The sequence below is a fragment of the Giraffa tippelskirchi genome, chromosome 2 (assembly GCF_054371585.1).
Source record: "Giraffa tippelskirchi isolate mGirTip1 chromosome 2, T2T-mGirTip1v1.2.pri, whole genome shotgun sequence".
Taxonomy (NCBI): domain Eukaryota; kingdom Metazoa; phylum Chordata; class Mammalia; order Artiodactyla; family Giraffidae; genus Giraffa; species Giraffa tippelskirchi.
In genome coordinates, this window is record NC_137276.1 from 155189085 (window position 1) to 155207416 (window position 18332).

Sequence of the window (18332 nt, forward strand, 5' to 3'; positions counted from 1 at the left end):
TGACAACAGTTTTTGAAATTTGGGGGTCTTGACAGGGGTAAACAAATAAAAAGGCACTAGATGTAGAAGAATTTAGAAACTGGTGGCTTTGGCTAAATTAAGGAGAACTGTTATTTTACTGTGCTAATGAAATGCTGGGATGAAGAGAGAATTGTGTGGACAATGAAAAATCTATAGCTAAGAATTCTAATGAATTCTCAGAATTCTACTTAGACCAGTAGAAATCAATACATAAAGTCTGGAGTACAGTCCATGGGGTCACAAAGAGTCGAACACTGCTACACAACTAAGCAGGCACACATGCACACACACTCTACTTAGTAGCCTATTTAGTTACAGTAAACAAATAGAGCAAATAGATTCGATTCTTACCTTGCCCAGAAGTGACACGTGTTATTTTTGGTCACACTTTATTGCTAATAACTAGTCAAACAGTCCCAGTTCCACCTAAATGCAGGATGTCTGTGTGTATGTGCACGCATACACACTTCCTGAAAAATATCAATATAATCCCTGGTTGGGCCACCACCAGCAACTCTATATGGCAGAAAGAGCACATCTTTGGTAGGATGGCAGCTATCACTGACATGAAGAAACAGGGAAATGAGTCATTGCCGAGTTGAGTGGTAACTCAAGTGACCCAAATTAAGAGTTTGAGGAGACTTCCCCTGGCGGTTCAGTGGTTAAGACTTCACACTTCCAATGCAGAGGCTGCGGGTTCCATCCCTGGTCTGGGAAGTTATATCCCGCATGCTGTGTGGCACAACCAAAAAGTGAAAAAAAAATAAAAGAGTTCCTGATCTGAAAGAAATGGGAGCCCATTACAGGGAGGTTTCTGGAGGCCAGGACATAGAGACTACTTCTTGGAGGTATTGTGGTTAGCTGAAGGCATATCATATCAAGGATTCTAGTCTGGGGACAGAAAGTTTGGGTTCTAAAGTGCAGACGAGGGTGAAGTTTGCACACTGAGAAATTAAAGAGGTGGGGATCAGCGCAAAGTATAAAGAACTGTCAACAGAAGTTTCCAAAATGGTCACTGGCAACTCTAGTTGACCTGGTAAAGCAGAGGTGCTCCAGTAAACAGACTGAGTCGAGGGACATATGTTGGATTGCAGAACCAGGCTTACAAGTTAGAACAGGCTGGCTCACACCCCAGCTTGACCATTTACAATATCTTAAGTAAATGGCTTAAACTCTTTGAGCCTCAGTTTCTTCACTCATAAAAGAGAATTGTTAATACCCGCCCCACTGGGTGGTTGCAAGAATTAAATTTAGTAACACAAAATGCGAGCGCCTGGGAAGAACTCTAGTTAACAGGACCCTGGGTTTTCCTCCCCTGGCTTGTTGCAGTAGCCTCTTAAAAGGTCTTTCTTTTTCTTTAACCTTACCCAACCTGCCACCCACCACAGTTGATTCTCAATGTAGCAGCCAGAATGATCCCTTTCATACCTAAGTCAGCCAAGTCTTACGTAGAGTGAGTTCGAGTTCTTAGCTAGAGTTCTTACACCAGCGGAAACCCCTCTGTGATCTGCAGCCACCACTTCCCTGCCCCCTCCTGCACTGTTTTCCTCCTCACCATCTCGCCCCAGGCCTCCATGCTGGTCTTCAAGCAGGTCAAGCGTGTCTCTGCCTAACAATTTGTTGGTCCTCCATCTGGAAACCTTTTCTCTCCAAAATCTGCCTGAGCCCTCCTTCACTCCCTCCAATATTTGCTCAAATGCCTTTTCAGTGAGGCTCTCTCTGAATATCTAGTTTACAAGGGATCCTCTGCCCCCCAGCCCCTACTATCCCTCTCCATCTTCCTTGCTTTAATTTTCTATCCACTTACAAAGCACACTGTATGTCCTTATTTTGTCTTACTCTCCACTTACCCTCTCACTGGGAGGCATATTCTGGGGCGTGAGATTTCTAGCTGGTTTATGCACTGTCATATCTCCACTTTGACTCGCAGTAGAAAATGAGTACTTGCTGAATGAATGAACCTATTGTTGAAGTATTGGAGTATGTTGTTCCTTAAGCTCTGGGACCACTGCAACGTGGAGAACTCCCTGTTCATTTCTCCACCCCAAACTCCCTTAGATGATCAGGGTTTAGCCCCTCTTAGAATATCAAAACAGTGGGAGGATCATTGAACTTAAAACCACTGCATCTCAAGAAGCCTTGGAATCTAACACTAAGGTTACAGGAGACACAGAGCAAAGGGGAGTAAGTTGATGCCACAAGGAAATCTCAACCAGATTCAGTATGTGGCATATTCCATAGGACAAATGACTTATACATTTCAACAAATGTATATCATGAAAAAGAAAAAAACAATAAAGGAGTAGGGAACTGTTATAGATTAGAAGAGAGTTGAAAGTGGTGTATCATCCAAACAAAATGTGCCCACCTTGATGGGATCCTCATTCAAGGAATTTAGTGTAAAAGACATTTTTGGGAGAATTGGCAAAAATTTGAAAGTGAAATGGCTATTGGATGATAATGACATCGTGGTCATGTATGTACACACACAGAACCTAACATGTAGAGGTTGGGGTGGATAATACTATACAGAATTCAGCTCCACAGAAAATGATTTTGAGGGCCTATGTTCTCAGTTCTCCCGAGGAGGGTAATAGCTAATACTATTCTAGATGCCAAAGTGTGCCATGCTAAGTTGCTTCAGTCATGTCCGATTCTTTGAGACCCCATGGACTAAAGCCCGCCAGACTTCTCTGTCCAAGGGATTCTCCAGGCAAAAATACTGGAGTGTGTTGCCATTTCTTCCTCCCAAGATGCCAAAGAGGTAAGTTAATTCATTACATAAAAGGATGTCTTAAGATATTAAGACTTCATTTTCTCATGGCACCCCAGTTAAGAAGAGCTGGTGTGGGGAACTGACACGAAGCCTGGCATTTGCTTTAAATTACCAGAGTGTGAGATGGATAAAACAAGGTTGGCAAAATACTGATAATCTTTGGATTTGAGTTATGAAAACATGGAGGTTCTTTATGGTGTTTTCTGTCCATTTTTGTATGTGTAAAAGCTTCCTTAATAGTCACTACAAACTTAGTTTTTCAAGATGAGGGGGAGGTGAAGCAGTTCTTCTTTCTCAGGAGGAAAGAGGCCTTTTTTTTTCTCTGTGTCTCTGTGGGGTGTGAGTTGGGGTGTGAAGGAAGAGAGGTGGGTCTCTTGCTTGGGAGGAGCATTGTGTCTGTTCAGCCTTCCTTGTAGGCCCTTTTGCTCCTTCCTCCTCGGGCCACTCATGACTGATGCGGGGGAGCAGACTTGTCGTAGCTGGTAAGAGTGGGGAGATGGTTTGGGGCTGGGGCTTCTGCTGCTGGTACTGGGAGGTGGGCGTCATACAGAAGGAGAGCTGATGGGCTGTGAAATGCTTACTTTCCACCAGGCACCTATTGAATTGGAAGGCAAAAATTTCCACAAATATGTGTCCACTAAAGACACAAAAAAGACTGAAGACAAATCACAAGCAAACGGCCTGTGATTTTTTTTCCCTTTGTCCGCTCCCTTAGCCCGGAGTTCAGAGATCCCCTCACCTGTTCTGAGAGGCTGGCTCTGGCCTGGCACCATGGAGCAGCTGCCCTCTCTGTGGTGGGGACTCAACACCCCTACAGATAAAGTTCTGTTCTCCATGTTTTAGGAAACCTCAGGGAAATGTACTTAGCCATTTCACAATCTTCTCCATTAGTGCCTGCCTGGCTGGGAAAAGATCTAATCTCTGTTAAGAGACCATTTTGTTTGTTTTGTTTGCAGTCTGGATCTGGAACAGGCAGGAATGAAGGCCCATGTATCTTGAGGGCTCTGATCTGGCAGGATTTCCCCCTCCCCAGCAGGCAAACACTTGTCAGCGCAGCCACTTAGGTACTTGGCGAGTCTCTCATGGTTTCTTTTCACTTCCTCCTCAGAGTCACCAGCTACAGATTGGTTTCCATTGCTTATCACATTTCTGATATTTTCTGTCCTTTTGAGTCAAACTGTGACTTGTCAGAAGTGTTTTGACACAGCGACTAAGGTTCTGACCTCTGCTGGCTCTCATACAGTGGAGCTCAGTGGTTGGGACCTGAAACACTGTGTCTGATAGCAGCCTGGACCAGCTCTGCTGGGGACCCTGGGAGGTGAACCAGCTGCACCCACCTCGAGCACTATTGATGCTGCTGGGAATAAATGACCTTCACTCAATTACAGGAACTTTACGTTCTGTATTGATGATGTATTTAGCACATGGTAAAAGTACAATAATTATTAGCCAGAACAGAGTGATAAAGTCTATCAGTAGATTGTCAGCACAACCTTGTGGAGGCAAATTTTTAAGTATTATTATCCATACTTCACAGATGAAGACACAAGGCTTACAGATTATGGCAAAACTGGTCTAACATCCTGCAACATCTGACAGATAGAAAAGCCAGAATTTGAATCTGGGCTTTTGAGATGCCAGAGCCTGAGCTCTTTCTCCAAAGTTGGGGCTTCTCAAACCAGTGGTGGTAAAGGACAGGATTTCTGCCCTAACCTCTCCCACATCCATAGTTTTTAAAATACAATAAAAAGGAGTTACTAGAATAATGAAATGAAAAAGACATTTAAAATAGCAAGCCATATTTTTAAAGTTACTATTAGACTCAACAGGCATAAAATTACTCTTTCAAATTACTGTAAAAGTCAATTACACTCATTTTCTATGCTTTTCCCATCCTGGATCTTGATAAAGCTTTCTCAGACTAGCACTTCTGTTGGCATCAGAATCACCTGGGGTGCTTGCTAAATGCAGTTTTCCTAGCCCTATCTCTACTTGGATCAGAATGACTGAGGGTAGAATTCAGGAGTCTACATTTTAACAACTAATTTCAATAATGTGCTCTAAATCTGATCGTCATTGTTCTCTGCAGTGCTGCCTCCTCTCTACAGATTATAGAGGGTACAGTAACAAGTGAAGTGAATATAATGTTTATTTTAGTCTCCTAACCCGAGCCCTACTCTTCCTTTTAGTTTGTTTTTAAGTATTAGAGACTTCCTTTCTGTAGAAGCTCATCAACAGAACCTGTTTCTGAACTCATTTTAGTGCATGTCAGTGTCAACAAAAAAGTATAGTCACAACCTGAAAGTAGAGAGTTATTTTATTTAGTGGGAATGTTTAAGACTCCGAGCATGGGAGACAGCATCTCAGTAGCTTTGAGAAAACTGCTCCAAGGAGGCAGGGGGAACATCAGGCTATATAAGTTTGCAACAAAGGGAGCAGGCAGTCTGAACATCAAAGATCAGGAATCAAGTTAAGGAACTTAGCATTCCACCTACGGGGAAGATGCGAGCCTCTGGGCTCACTGAATTCATTCCTTTCATATGCACCTCAGCTATCTGAGGGGCCAATCCTGTCTCCTTGTTCACCTTGCTTTTTGCATTCCCCCAGCTCCTCAGTAATTACTATGAGTGGCAGCATCCACTGGACGCCGGTTTGGGGAGCCCTCATTCACATTTGGAGGCCAGAAATCGCTGATGGCTGTGACATTTCTTGTTGATTAATATTGCAGGGAATATTTTCATTTCACATTATCAAAGGTGTTTTGGGTGCAAACTACAGACTGGGTAGACGGGGAACAGGCTACAAGGTGCCCACATCCAGGAGAGAGGGAGTATCACTAGAACAAAGTCCAGAAGCTGGGGCACTTCTGTGTGTAGAGGTGGGGGAGAGTAGGGGGAACCAGTGTCAGAGACAACTGAGGAGGAGTGAACAGTAAGGGGAGAAAAAAAAAATGTGGGTTTTGGAAGCCAGAAAGGGGATGTGACCAACTGTGTAAAGTACCGCTGATGGGCTGAATAAGATAAAGACAGCCCTGAGCATCTGATTGGTAGCATGGAGGTCATGGAGGTGTTTGGGACATGGCAAGAGCAGTCTTAGAGAGATGAGGGAGGCTTGATGGAGGGGCTTCAGGTGAGAAGGGGAAGAGGGAAATTGGAAACAATAACTCCAGATAGTTCTTTCAAGCAGTTTTACTGTAAAGGGAAGAAAAAGGTCTAGAGCTTTCATTGGAGGAACAGGGAAAACGAGGTTATTTAGACCTCACGTAATGGCTAAATAGGCGACTTCTCTAATGTCCTGTATCTTTTTTCAGTTAATTCCTCCAGTAAAACAGAAACACTATTAACCATAACTGTTTTGTTTTCAAGCTCTTTGAAACTCTCTTAAATCTCAAATGATGTTGTCTAAGAGGAGTCTACAAATCACCCTCTTTCATTACATAGCTTAATTTGAATATATTTGAACAAAACAATATTGCATTTTTTTCTTATTTGCTTTATTTTTGGCTGAATTATTTTAAAGTAAATTTTATTTCTAGTTCAGATACATAGTTTTTTTCTAACATAATCACATATATAATCATGATAATCCTATTATTATACCTAGCAAAATTAACAGTGATTTCTTAATATGATACCTAATCTATATTCAGATAACCCATTTTGTCACCAGTGTTGCTCTGTTTAAACCAAAGGTCTACAGACTGCATGTGATTGTCTTTTTTTAAGCTATTTGGGTTTTTTTTGTGTGCCCATTGACTTGATGAAACTAGTTCAGTTGTTCTATAGAGTGTCCCACTTTCTGGATATATCTGATAAATTAGGGTGTCTTTTAACTTGTTCTTGTTTCTCTTGTATTTCCTAAAAAACTAGAATTGCATGTACAGATTAAACATCTTGGATAAGAATTTTTCATAGGTGGTGCTGTGTGCTTTATATTGTCTCACTTCAGAAGGCACAAACTATTGAGGTGTCCCATTGTTAGTGATGCTAAGACTGATCTGGGTCAGGCGGTGGTTGCTTCAATTAGGAGAGTTTGTTTTTTTTTAAAGATAGGAGAAATAATAGCATGCCTATATGCTGATGATCTTTCAGAGAAGGCTATCTATTGATGCAGAAGAAAAAAAGAGGGATTTTTAAGGATGTCTGTAGGTAGACAAGAGTGTGTAGAATCTATGGAAAAAGTTGGATATTGCAAGTGTTGAATGCAGCCAATTTATTCATAGTAATGAGATCATTTGGGCATAAGTGCAGGTAAGGTGAGTAGCTGTTGTACAAAGGCATGCGTGTGAAAGTTCTATTTTGTTAGCTTCCTTTTTTTTTTTTTCCCTGTGAATAAGTAGCAAGTTCATCAGGTGAGGGTAGGACGAATTTCTAGGGGGAGGAAGTCATACAGTCCTCTAGGAGAGTGGCAGATGAATTGACTGGAAACGTAGCATATTATTGCTGTGAAGCATTAAGGAGCTACTTGCAGTTAGTAGTCATGAACTTGAAGTGAAATTGGTAAGCATTGTTGTGTGATTTTCTTCAACCGTGTTCAGCTGCATACTTGCAGGTTGCAGTAGCACAGAGAGTTGAATTTAACCAGACTTGGGGTTTATCCAGCCATGCATGATGCGAGAGGTCAGTTGAATGACTGACCAGGGAATCTGAGGTGGATAGAAAGGAAACGGAGGGCAGGGAGGAAGTGAGAGGCAGTGAGAAGGTGGTAGGATCAAACACAGAAGACTGTTGGAGTTGGGTACTGGTTGGACTAAGCTGCAGAGATGAGAGTGGTGATGAGAGAGGGGATACCTGAAATCGAGACTATGAAGGGAGTCTATTTTTTGGAAATGACAAGATCAAAGATATAACCTTAGAGTGTGTTGCTGAAGTCACAGTCTTTGGAATTGAGGAGATAAAAAAACTGAGACCGGTTGTTGTTGTTGTTCAGTCATGCACTTGTGTCCAACTCTTTGCAACCCCATGGACTGCAGCATGGCAGGCTTCCCTGTCCTTCACTATCTCCCAGAGTTTGCTCAAAGCCATGTCCATTGAGTTTATGATGCCATCCAACCATCTCATCTTTTGTTGTCCCCTTCTTCTGCCCTCAATCTTCTCAGCATCAGGGTCTTTTTCAATGAGTTGGCTCTTCGCATCAGGTGGCCAAAGTATTGGAGCTTCAGCTTCAGCATCGGTCCTTGCAATGAATATTCAGGGTTGATTTCCTTTAGGATTGACTGGTTTAATCTCCTTGCTGTCCAAGGGACTCTCAAGAGTCTTCTCCAGCACTGCAGTTCAAAAGCATCAATTCTTTGGTGCTCAGCCTTCTTTTGGTCCAACTCTCACATCCATACATGACTCCTGGAAAGACCATAGCTTTGACTGTATGGACATTTGTTGGCAAAGTAATGTCTCTGCTGTTTAATACATTGCATAGGTTTTCATTGCTTTTTTCCCAAGGAGCAAGCATCTTTTAATTTTGTGACTGTAGTCACTCTCCATGGTGATTTTGAAGCCTAAGAAATAAAAAAACCAGGGGACTAGAATAATTCTGTAAGTGGATATTAATGCTATGAACAGTTACGATAGAAATAGTGTTGGAAAGAATTGTAGAAAGCCAGGAGCTAGCATATTCAAGGAATGAGGAAGAGTGTCCTGGGTGGAGGAGAAGGTGGGCAGCAAGGTGGGCAGTAGGCAGTGTGGCCTTCACAGGGTTGTCATGAGGATGAAATGAATGGGTGCATGTGGTAGAGTTCCCAGCACTGAGCATAGGCTCAGCAAGCATTACTGGTTTTCATTTTGAATCTGTATGAATCTAGAGATCAAAGCTTAAACCACTGAGTTTATTTTTGCAAGTAGGTTGATTGCTCTTCATTTTAAGACTTTTCTAAGAGGCAGAGCTGCTCATACAGCCACATTCAACCTGGGGAAGTGGTGAATTTCCTGTCACTCAGCATGTCCAGCAAGCAGAATGAACATCTGCAAATGACAGTGCTGTAAAGGGGACTGCAGCAATTGAAGGTGATGGGTAGGGAGATGGTGGGGGTGATTCTAAAAATTGAAGGGCATGGGGAGAGGGGAGGAGAGGTGTCCGAGCTAGATTCTTTCTTTCATTCAAACATGACTGAGCACTTCGCAGTTATGGCGCAGAGCCTGGCTAGGTGCAGGGGGCCAGAGATAGATCTTACAGGCTGGGACAGACCTGCAAACATGTGGTCTGGTGAGAGCCAGCACAGGCATGGCAGAGCTGTAATGATCTCTGTGGGGTCAAGAAAGGCTTCAAAGTCCAGGGGCACTTGAGCTAGTAGAGGAGGTTCAGGTGGGTGGTTGTGGTCCTATGTGAACAGGGAAGGAAAGGACATTTTAAGCAGAAGGAGCTCTCTGGGCAGGACTGCAAATGCATGGAAGAGCATGAGGCATTTGGAGTGCTACAACTGAGTTACTCTGGGCAAATCACTCTTCTTTCTTGTCTCAGTCTCCCCGTTTGTAAAATGGGGATAGCAGTGGTATCCTCTCAACCATGAGATGGTGAGGAGGGTGGTATGGTGAGGAGTAAATGAAGTGATGTGGATAATTTTTGCCACAGTTCCTATTGCAATCTCTTTGGGTGTTTTGTCTAACTTGATTATTTAAATAATCCCATGAGATGGGCTCTGTTGTTATTATTACCATTTTACATATTAAAAAAACTGATTCCTAGGGAGTTGAACAGCTTGTCCAAGGTCATGTAAACTGGTGAGAGGCAGTTTGAACTCTTTCCCAGTCAGTCTAATTCCAGAGTCCTTACTCTTAACTCTAAAGCTACAGTCAGTGCTTTGCTTGTAGCTAGTATTACACACTTGGTAACTACTATTGTCGTGAGTGCTCAAGTGTCTTTCCCAGAGAGTTGAGGATTCTATTACTACTTCTGTAGCTGGTTGAAGATCACCACTGCTAGTATCTCATAGCCAGCAGTGACTATTTTTGGAAGGCCCTCACCACCTACAGTACATATAGATCAATGGTTATATCACTTGTTTCAATTGGTTGATTTTTAGAAATCAAGAATCAAGAGTGATTTTTAATCTCCTTAGAGGGCAAGTTGTTCCAAGTAAATGTGATATGAGGGAGGAAGAACTGGGTTTTCTGCATTCCTCTGATGTCTGTGCAATGAACCCAAACACAGGTCTCATGCCCCAGCATTGAGGGAGTGGCAGTGAAGTGGCAAATAAAGGTGTGAGTGGCATCCCAAGTGCCATGACTGCCCAGAGTGTTGTCTGTGAGGCCGCTGAGCAGGAACCCTGACCATCAGTGGTGCCTGAGGTAAGCATAGACCTGTAAAGGATGGGCAACACTTCCCTCACTCACTCATTCATTCATTCAACAAATAGTCCTTGTTTGTTGTTGTCTAATCACTAAGTCATGTCTGACTCTTTGCGATCCTATGGACCACAGCCTGCCAGGTTCCTCTATTCATGGTGTCTGGGGAGTTTGAAATTTCCTTGGTTCCATCTTGTTGCAACAAAAATTTGAAGTGACAGATGGCCCAGTGTTACAGCCCCTTGTGATTTCCTCGGATGGACTAGTGTTACAGCTCAGTTTTATTTCTAAAGCAAAGGAAACTACATCCTCAAGGCCTGAGGGTGGGTCGACCCAAAAGACACAAAGAGAAGAGAAGCCCCCAGCCCAATTTTGGCTCCTCTTTTTATATGTTTTTTCTCCTCCCCCTGGGCCTGCCCTATGTAAATTGGGCTAGCCAGGAATGCTGTTTGTTTTACCTGAGGTCCTCACTCCGTCTGGACCTTCCTTTGTTCTATTTTTGTGGGCTTTTCCTTCTTTGTCTTTTAGCCACTGCAATTCTGGACTCCTTTTTCCTATTCTAACTACCTGACAATGGGATTTCCTAGGCAAGAATATTGGAGTGGATTGCCATTTCTTCCTCCAGGGGATCTTCCTGACCCAGGGATCGAACTTATGTCTTATTGAGTATCTCCCATATGCCAGACATGCATCTGGGCACCGAGTGTAGTAGTGAAGAACCAACACTTACAGGGTTCACATTTTTAGTAGGAGGAGACAAATGGTAATCCAATAATAATATGAATGCTTGCATAGTCACAAACCCCCCTCCCTCACCTCAGAGGAAACTTATATGAATGAAAAGAAGGCTAGCTATCAGAGGGAATTTTTGGACTGTATCAGGAGGCTGCTAGGGAGCCAGTGCTTCTCTAAATGGATAAAGGGGAGCCCTGACTGTTTTTTGACAAAGAGCAGAATGGCACCTCTCACTTCTGTCCTGTCCATCACGCCCAGGATCTACCTGCCTGCCTCCTGGTCATGAAAAGCTCAGACATCCCCAGCCTAGATATTTGGATATGTAGAACTTTTAGTCACAGTGATGTATGTACAGGTAACATTTTGTTTCACTTTCTTTGTTATAATATTTTAAGCATTTTATTTCATGTTGCTACTTAAAATTCATATACCATTATGTATCTGATTGTAAGTACCATTGTTTAATTATTTTGCTATTGTTGTAAGCTTAATTATTAATCTTAGATTTTTTTCACCATTATAAATCTCTTTGAAACTGAAAGCTGTTTTTTCTTTTTGCACATGCAAATTGGTTCATAAAACTCATTCTTTATCTAATGAATCTTCTTCCAATTCTCACCAAAGCTGTGTACAGTAGGGAATTATCTTATATGTGAGGAAATAGAAATACACAACTTTTTCCCCTTGGAATTATTTATTCAATCTTATTTCCTGGAAGTACTATAACTTGGTTCATAGTCATAAGCTCTTAATTCTTTGGTGTGATTACTTTCTAAAAAAGTTAAATTAATTTCTCCTGCTCTCTTGAAATATACCAATTTAATTATAATCTGCCTGTCAATGAGTATTATCATTTTGAAAACTACTAGTTAAAGTTAATTTTATAAACTAGTATCTTAATGTTCCAGTTACCTCTTTTGGGTTTCTCTCAAGAGTAATCATAATTTCATATGTTCATTACTGATATTTTCTGTTTTGTGATTTGTTTGCTCATGTTAATTACCTGTTGATTTTTTTAAATTAGTTTATTTATCTATTTTTTAACTTTACAATATTGTATTTGTTTTGCCATACATTGACATGAATCCGCCATGGGTGTACATGTGTTCCCCTTCCGAAACCCCCTCCCACCTCCCTCCCCATCCCATCCCTCTGGGTCATCCCGGTGCACCAGCCCCGAGCACCCTGTATCATGCATCGAACCTGGACTGGCGATTCGTTTTACATATGATAATTTACATGCTTCAGTGGCATTCTCCCATATCATCCTGCCCTCACCCTCTCCCATAGAGTCCATAATACTGTTCTATGTATCTGTGTCTTTTATTGTCTCTTTTATTGTCTCACATATAGGGTTTAGTTCAGTCGTTCAGTCGTGTCCAACTCTTTGCGACCCCATGAACCACAGTACACCAGGCCTCCCTGTCCATCACCAACTCCCGGAGTCTACCCAAACCCATGTCCATCGAGTAGGTGATGCCATCCAGCCATCTCATCCTCTGTTGTCCCCTTCTCCTCCTGCCCCCAATCCTTCCCAGCATCAGGGTCTTTTCCAATGAGTCAACTCTTCACATGAGGTGGCCAAAGTATTGGAGTTTCAGCTTCAACATCAGTCCTTCCAATGAATACCCAGGACTGATCTCCTTTAGGATGGACTGGTTGGATCTTCTTGCAGTCCAAGGGACTCTCAAGAGTCTTCTCCAACACCACAGTTCAAAAGCATCAATTCTTCGGCACTCAGCTTTCTTCACCATCCAACTCTCACGTCCATACATGACTATTGGAAAAACCATAGCCTTGACTAGACGGACCTTTGTTGGCAAAGTAATGTCTCTGTTTTTCAATATGCTATCTAGGTTGGTCATAACCTTCCTTCCAAGGAGTAAGCGTCTTTTAATTTCATGGCTGCAATCACCATCTGCAGTGATTTTGGAGCCCAAAAAAATAAAATCTGACACTGTTTCCACTGTTTGCCCATCTATTTGCCATGAAGTGATGGGACCAGATGCCATGATCTTAGTTTTCTGAATGTTGAGCTTTAAGCCAACTTTTTCACTCTCCTCTTTCACTTTCATCAAGAAGCTCTTTAGTTCCTCTTCACTTTCTGCCATGAGGGTGGTGTGATCTGCATATCTGAGGTTATTGATATTTCTCCCAGCAGTCTTGATTCCAGCTTGTGTTTCTTCCAGCCCAGCGTTTCTCATGATGTACTCTGCATAGAAGTTAAATAAGCAGGGTGACAATATACAGCCTTGACATACTCCTTTTCCTATTTGGAACCAGTCTGTTGTTTCATGTCCAGTTCTGACTGTTGCTTCCTGACCTGCATACAGGTTTCTCAAGAGATAGGTCAGATGGTCTGGTATTCCCATCTCTTTAAGATATCTTTACCAATTTACTAAATTCCATATATATGTGTTAGTATACTGTATTGGTGTTTTTCTTTCTGGCTTACTTCACTCTGTATAATAGGCTCCAGTTTCATCCACCTCATTAGAACTGATTCGAATGTATTCTTTTTAATGGCTGAGTAATATTCCATTGTGTGTATGTACCACAGCTTCCTTATCCATTCGTCTGCTGATGGGCGTCTAGGCTGCTTGCATGTCCTGGCTATTATAAACAGTGCTGCGATGAACATTGGGGTACACGTGTCTCTTTCAATTCTGGTTTCCTCAGTGTGTATGCCCAGCAGTGGGATTGCTGGGTCATATGGCAGTTCTATTTCCAGGTTTTTGAGGAATCGCCACACTGTTCTCCATAGTGGCTGTGCTAGTTTGCATTCCCACCAACAGTGTAAGAGGGTTCCCTTTTCTCCACACCCTCTCCAGCATTTATTGCTTGTAGACTTTTGGATAGCAGCCATTCTGACTGGTGTGAAATGGTACCTCATTGTGGTTTTGATTTGCATTTCTCTAATAATAAGTGATGTTGAGCATCTGCCTGTTCATTTTTAAAAGCTTTTACTGTGAAACTTTCACACACCTTGAGTCTTATTTTCCTTTTTATTACAATATTTTTATTGTATAGAAGTTGGAATTTTCATGCAACTATTAAGTTTTCCTTTGTTGTTTTTCTACATTCCATCAGAAGGAAGAAAGCTGACAAGTATAGAGTTCTATTTTTAGCTTCTAAAACTTATATTTTTATAATTTTTTTCTAACTCTAAGAGTAATGCATGTACACTTTAGAAATTTTTTGATGTACAAAAATTTATAAAAAATGAAAATGCTCATTACTCCTTATTCTACCTTCCAGGTGTGTGTGTGTGTGTGTGTGTGTGTGTGTGTGTGTGTGTGTGTGTGTACACACACATATATTGGTGTAATCTTTCCTCTTTCTCACATTTGAATTTAAAATTTTTTGTCTGAATTTCAGTTAACATTATACTGATAGAACTTTCATATATCATTAAACATTCTTTGATAATAAATAACTTTTAAAAGGTCTGTTTAGAGTTCATTTTGGATGAACTGAATCCTGTCTTCCCAAAATTGCTATTTATGTATGCCCAAACCAGCGACTAAACAATTCTTTCTTCCCACGTTGGAGTATGGTGCTTGCTTCATCTTTCTGTCATGTTCTTATTAGTATTGGACTATTTCTAGGATTTCTGTGCTGTTTATGAGCCCAGAACATTGCACCTGTAATTGACTTTTGTCTCTCTCTTTTTTTCATCTGAGCCCTTGGGGCTTCCTGGATTGAGCCATACCAGGGCCCATATTGGAGTTAGGCAGAGGTCCCTGTCTATCTTTTTAATCTTTAACCTTGCTACTCTTGGAAACTGGTGCTTAACTCTATTTTACCCTCCTCTTTGTAGATGGTTTTTGATCATCCTGAGAAGAACGAGCCTTGGCCTCCAGACCCAGTAAAATAGACATCCATGGAGAATAGTGCTCATTCCTGAGGACCTGGAGGGCTTACAGCCCAGGAGGATTAGCTAGAAGCAGGTAAGGAACACCTGGAGGAGTGGGATGTGGAAGCAACATAGGGGTCCATACTCTGTTTAGGAGAGGCACAGTGGAGTGCGCTGGCAAGAAGCCACAGGGGCTCAACGTCTGGCTACAGCTTTGCTGTTTTCTTCATGTTTTTTATTTATTTTTTTCAGTCCCTAGTGTTGATAGGTGATTTGCTTATTTCTATAAACTATAAATATAAGATTTAAAGTTATTCTGTAATTCAATCTACCTTTTTAAAGCACCTACTCTGGCCAAGCCCTGCATATGATACCTGGCATGTAGTGATATAGTGATATAGATGGGGAGCCCTCCTATGGGATTTTCTTTCTGTTGGTTCATTGTTGGCTTGTTCTCTGTAGGTGATAATGTGAGTTATTACTTATTCTTCTAGAAGCCAGGTGGGGGTTGTTAGTGTTCATTGATAAAGTCCAATCAATTTCAAGAATCCTTTATTGAATACCCACTATGTTCCAGGTGTGAGGTGGGCACTAGAATTTCAGAAATGAGCCAGGAGGAGTCTCCCTCTAGCCAGGGGGTCAGCATGAAAAGCAAACATTACTGGGACTTCTCTGGTGGTCCAATGGCAAGACTTCATGCTCCCACTGCAGGGGACAGGGGTTTGATTCCTGGTTTTGGAACTAAGATCCCACATGTTATAGGGCATGGCCTAAAAAAGAAAATCAAAAACAAGCATTACTAAACACTAGAGACAAATAGCAGGGAGCAAGAACAGTAGGGAAGGGGAGGTGGCCTCCACAGGAGCCCAGAAATGGAAAGGCTGTTTGGTTGCCAGGCAAATGGACAAGGAGAGAGATTCCAGCAGTGCAAAGTTCTAGAGAAGTAAGAAGGCAATCTGAGAAATGATTGAGAAATTTAAAACTTGGACTGTTTTCCCAACGAATTGGGGGAAAAATATTTACTATTTCTTTCCTTCAGTTTGGGCTGTTCAGATGAAACTTCTTCAGTCTGTGTCTCTCTGTAGCAGCTTGAGAGATGAGATTGATGCTCTAAGTCCCTCTGACCAGAGGGTCTAGCCAGTGGTGGACTTGGTGCCTCAACAGAGGATGGTGTTCAAGAGAACTGGGAGCCCTGACATGAGGTTTCAGATGAGTGCCCATGGCACTCATGACAGAGCACTGACCTTGAAGGCTGAGGTGCTCTTGAAGTTGTAAGACTGCGTATGGTTGAAGGTTTGGAGAAGTCTTCTTTCCTGGGAAACTTGACCTTTGAGGGCAGGGTTTGGCAGGAAGCGGAATGCAAGCCCTTCTGAGCCTCGGCCCAGTGAGATAGTGAACCAGGTTCCACATCCCTACCTCCTGTCTTATTTCACTTATACACATGAAAGTTAAGTCCAACCTCCATCATTACCAAATCATTCACGCAACTTTGAAAATTATTTATGTTTACAAAATTGTAGTTTCTGTAGTTATAAATGAAACTAATAAAATTTGCTCTGCTTATCTCACAGGGTTGTACTGGGTCTCATAAATCCAGTTGCTGGGTCACCTAAATGGTAAAATAGTGCACAGTAGCAGTGTCAGCATTGATAGTGAGGGTGTTTATTCTGTGATTGTCCAGCAGTTGTCTCATTAGAGACCCTAAATTCTGAGTCTTAAGTCAACACTGACTTTTCATTGTACTTTTTCACAATGCCTGTCCATTAGTGCAAAAACCATGGACTTTTAGTCAGACAAATCTGGGTTGGAATTCTGGGTTGTAAGTATGCTCACCAAACTCAGGAGAAGAATAGAGGAAATAAGTACTGGGAAGGGTGTGGAGAAAAGGAACCCTCATACACTGTTGGTGGGGGTGTAAATTTGTGTATCCACTGTGGAAAACAGTATGGAATTAGCTCAAAAAATTAAAAATAGGACTATCATATAATCCAGGCAGTTCCACTCCTGGGTATTTATCCCAGAAAACAAAAAGCTAATTCAAAAGATTTATGCATGCCAGTGTTCATTGCAGAATTACCTATAATTTATAATTGCCAAGATATGGAAGCATCCTGAGTGTCCATCAACAAATGACTGAATAAAGAGTGTGTGATATATACATGTATATACACAAACACAATGGAATATCACTCAGCCATTAAAAAGAATAAAGCCATATCATAAAACCTTGCATTTTGTGATATGGATGGACCCAAGGAGTATTACGCTAAGTGAAATAAGTCAGAGAGAGAGACACACACAAATACTGTATGTTTTCATTTACATGTGGAATCTACAAAAACAAAAAACAGAAACAGACTTATAGATACAGAGACCAAACTAATGGTTTCCAGAGGGAAGGGTGATGGGGGGAAGTGTGAGAGAGGTAAAGGGGGGTTAAGGTATAAATTACCAGTTATACATCAGTGTGCTGGTGTGATCTTGGCTGGCTGGCTAGAGTATCAGTTATAAATAAGTCACAGGTATGTAATGTACTGCATAGAGACTATCGTCAAAAATGTTATAATGGTACATAATCTATAAAAATATCAAATCACTGTTTTACACCTGTAACTAAAATTATAAGTGAACTGTACTTCAGTTATACTTGATGAAGGACCTGAAGTTCAGGTGGATGAGTCATGGCCAGTGTTCCACTCTGCCAGTGTTTGCCGTCCCACATTGCCTCCACGTGCCTCTCATCTCGGTGGGGGCTGGGGACTGCTCTAACCTTCTGTGCCTTTATATTTACCTAGTTCAAAGTCCATGAATGCCATTCTCCATTGGAGTTCCCTGGACCAGTGAATGACAGGGCAGAGATGATTACTCCATAGAAACAGGTGCAGAGAGGTTAAGAGACTTGCCTAAGCCCACCAAGAGCAGGGACAAGAAGCCAGGTTCTGTGATACCCATTTCAGTACTCCTACCACCTTATCTCTGATATCCTTAGGAGCAGGCTTCCTGGAAGTGCACTATAGATTTGTTTCTTTTTTTTTTTTTTCTGAATTTTTAAAAATTATAGTATGGTTGATTACAATGTTGTGTTAATTACTACTGTATAGATTCTTAATCAGTTAGCAAAATCCTGGGGGTAGTTGCTTTGACTCATTATGGTAAATAAACCTAGTTACTTAGGGAATAAGTTAATGTTTTCCAGAAGATACAGATATTATTTGAATTCAAAGTTCTTCCATTTTCCATTCAGTTTGACAATAAATTCTGGGAAAGCAAAGTAGGTCTTTACTCAGATATAAAGAGGCCTATTCAGGCTCTATTTAATTTGTAAAGTCCATTTTCTAGAACTTTCAGCATCCTGGACATGATGCAGTGAAAGGGTCATGGGTTAGGAAAGCAAGTGCGCTTGGATTTGAATCTCAATGCTACTGTTCACACAGTTCTGTGATCCTAGGCATTTCTCTCAATTTCTCAGAGCCTCAGGTGGTTAATCTATAAAAATGGAGATTATGGCACCATCATGGTTGGTGATGGTCAGGGCTTTTCTGCTCAGCTCTGGAGATGCCCTTCATGTTAGGTTATTATTAACATGGTGCTCACTGACATTGTGTATCATGATGCCCCCTGGTTTATGATGAAATTAAATGAAATAACCTCCTATGTGCTTAATGCA

General features: G+C 41.6%; 1 protein-coding gene across 11 annotated transcripts in view; it reads left to right on the forward strand.

Moving 5' to 3' along the window:
* ST6GAL1 (ST6 beta-galactoside alpha-2,6-sialyltransferase 1) overlaps positions 1 to 18332 on the forward strand; it is a 114433-nt gene that overhangs the window by 50485 nt on the left and 45616 nt on the right. For 3 of the 11 annotated variants that reach the window (XM_081535398.1, XM_081535408.1, XM_081535343.1), the window contains exons 1-4: positions 3236 to 3279; positions 8657 to 8796; positions 9941 to 10077; positions 14630 to 14759. The gene's annotated coding sequence lies outside the window, so the exon portion shown is untranslated. Of the gene's footprint in view, positions 1 to 3235; positions 3280 to 8656; positions 8797 to 9940; positions 10078 to 11067; positions 11165 to 14629; positions 14760 to 18332 lie in introns of those variants that run through there. The other 8 variants (XM_081535368.1, XM_081535381.1, XM_081535351.1 and 5 more) reach the window with 6 other exon arrangements.